Genomic DNA, 3,092 nt, shown 5'->3' with positions numbered 1-3,092 from the left:
TATCATACATGAATAAATTTTTCTGACTGTCTTAAATTTCTATAACGATATCCTATTTTCTGTATAGAATGTGTCACAGTCAAGAAATACCATAGCAAATGATCACTGGAGGAATCAAGAGGTTTATTCTTGGGAATTGTATTGAAGAAGGTGCATAAGAAGTTACTTCTGTATAATTTTCTTCTTTATTTATAGTTTATTCCATCTATTGCTTATCTAAATACTCCCTTCGGCCAGGATGATGGTACACACCTTTAATTTCAACACTTGGGAGACAGAGAAAAATATCTGAGTTTAAGACCAAGCTAGTTTACATAGCAATTTCCAGGATAGCCAGGGCTACACATATAGACTGCCACAAAAATAAATACATGAAAATAAAAAGATAAGTAACTTAAAAACCCTTTTAAAATTATTACTTACATTCATAACTCTAAAAACTATAAACTTCATTTTCCCCAAACAGTGCCATACCCTCAGTTTATCAAAATATATGGAAGTGTAAATATGAGCTATGAAAACTTATTTATGGTAACTTGACCATGCAATTAAGGTCAAATCATTGTTTCTGTCATTACAGCTGGCTTGATTCCTGGATAGCAGTGGTAAAAGCAAACCCAAGTGGAGACATCTCTCTAGAAAGATTCATGTGAAAAACAACAAAAAAGAAGAGAAAAATGGAAAAACTAAAGACTGGAGAATGTATCAATTCTGACACATGAGCAAATACCATAAAGATTTACCCAAATACAAATGAGAAAACATGACATCACAATATCCTCACAAGTTCTCATCCTCATTACTAGAAACAAAACTCAAGGAGATGAGAAAATGTCTAAAAGCATGTACAGAATGCTACTTTGAATATGGAACAATGAAAACAGAGAATACAACTAAACATCAATTAAGTAGCAAACTGATTCAGGACCTAGGCAAGAAATTGTGAAACACAAAGAAATCTTTAAGAATATGGATCAGAAATTAAAAAAAAAATGTAGAGGAAATATTCAAAAATAATATTAAGACCCAAAAGAATAACTAAACAGAGGTTCAAGGAATGACAGATTAGAGCAATTAAAATATATAAACTGTAGAAAACATAATCACAGATAGAACAAAATAAAAAAGAAGTGAACATCAAAGATGGAGGGTAAATTTGAGACAACAATCAATACATTGAGACATATCAAAAGAAGAGAAGCTAACAAGCATTTCAGAAGATTCTAAGGACATGAATATCCATAGAGTAGAAAGAACTGAGATAAAGTAACATATACAATATATTCAATTATAAGAGAAAATTTTAGTAAAATCATCTCAATAATAGTTATAAATAGCCAAATAGCATCAAAAACTGTAAGTTAAAAAGTATGTAATCATATGTTGGTTGCAGAAAACCATCCTCATTATCAAAGGCACTAAAAACTAAACAGGTGAAATATAGAAGACTAGTACATATCACTAAAGGGAATATCAAAATAGAACAATTTTTAATATTTATATACCAAGTATTAACACTCACGATTTTTAAAACAAGCACTGAAAACTCATAAAATTATTAATGTGTCAGAGAAGAAAATAGTGGGTGATTTAACTATGATACTCTCATAAGTTATGAAAAAACATAATTAAAAGTGCAGGGATAGCTCATATAAACAACATAACAAAACATTCCAGGTTTCTAGGAAAGTAAACAAAGACAAATTCAAATGCAGCAGGTAGCAACAAGAAATAAACACTAGTGTCATAAATAAATAAAGGGATAGTGACAAAAAGAACAATAAGATCCTTCTTAGAAGGGGGAGCAAAATACCCATGGAAGTATTTGCAGAGACAAAGTATGGAACAGAGACTGAAGGAAGGACAATCCAGAGACTGCCCTACCTGGGAATCCTTCCCATATTCAATCACCAAACTCAGACACTACTGTGGATGCCAGCAAGTGCTGGTGTGCAGGAGCCTGCTATAGCTGTCTCCTGAGAGGCTCTGACAGTGCTCGACAAATACATTAGTAGAGACTCACAGACATCCATTGGACTGGACACAGGGTCCCCAGTGAAGGAGCTAGAGAAAGGATTCAATGAGCTGAAGGGGCTTGCAGCACCATAGGAGGAACAATAATATGAACTAACCAGTATGATAAGAGCTCCCAGGGACCAAACCACCAACCAAAGAGTACACATGGTGCATATGTAGCAGAGGATGGCCTAGTTGGTCATCAATGGGAGGAGAGGCCCTTGGTGTTGTGAAGGTTCTATTCCTCAGGGTAGGGGAATGCCAGGACCAGGAAGCTGGGGAGGGTGGGTTGGTGAGCAGGGGGAGGGGGAGAGAATATTTTTTTTCCAGAGGGGAAACTGTGAAAGGAGATATCATTTGAAATGTAAATAAAGAAAATATCTAAGAAAAAATAATAAAAAATTGATAAGATGTTTTAGGTTTTTTGAAAGGAACAACCCTAATCAAACTAACCAAAATTGAAAAATACAAAACACAAATTAATAAAATTATAGATAAAAGAGTCTTATAAGATATTACAATGAAATTTGGCATAACATTAAGGCATGATTTAAATTTAAAACAGATGGAAAAATCCACAAATATTGAATCAAAAAAATATAAACCAGTTAATTTGATCCATTGTCAGGAAGGAGACTGAAAAAGTAATTTAAAATTTCTACAAAGACCAAATAACCCAACTTTAAATCATGGGGTACAGAGTGATACAGAGAATTCTCAGTTGCGGAATCTCGAATGGCCTAGAAAGGAGCATTTAAAAATATGTTCAACACCCTTAGTCATTAGGAAATGCAAATCAAATGCCATGACCCAGATTCTACCTTACACTATTCATAATGTCAGAAACTGAAGTGACAGCAAATGCTTGCCAGTATGTGGAGAAAGGGGAACACTCCTCCATTACTGATGGGATTACAAATTGATATAACAACTCTGAAAATTAATGTGGCAGTTCCTCAGACAATTGGGAATAGTTTTGCCTCAAGAGCCAGCTATACTGCTCCTGGGCATATGCCCAAAAGATGTTCAACCATACGACAAGATCACCTGCTTGACATGTTCAGATGATCCTTATT

At 34.2% G+C, this 3,092-nt stretch overlaps 1 long non-coding RNA gene across 2 annotated transcripts in view; it reads left to right on the top strand.

Moving 5' to 3' along the window:
- LOC116070472 overlaps positions 1-781 on the top strand; it is a 30,168-nt gene extending 29,387 nt beyond the window's left edge. The window contains exons 3-4 of one of the 2 annotated variants that reach the window (XR_004110413.1): positions 68-150; positions 581-781. This is a non-coding gene — a long non-coding RNA (uncharacterized LOC116070472). The remainder of the gene's footprint in view (positions 1-67; positions 151-580) is intronic. The other variant, XR_004110412.1, reaches the window with a different exon arrangement.
- The last annotated feature ends 2,311 nt before the right edge of the window (positions 782-3,092 follow it).

Source organism: Mastomys coucha, unplaced genomic scaffold (genome assembly GCF_008632895.1).
Source record: "Mastomys coucha isolate ucsf_1 unplaced genomic scaffold, UCSF_Mcou_1 pScaffold22, whole genome shotgun sequence".
Lineage (NCBI taxonomy): Eukaryota > Metazoa > Chordata > Mammalia > Rodentia > Muridae > Mastomys > Mastomys coucha.
The sequence above is the reverse complement of the archived record's forward strand: the minus strand, read 5'-3'. Positions and strand labels throughout refer to the sequence as shown.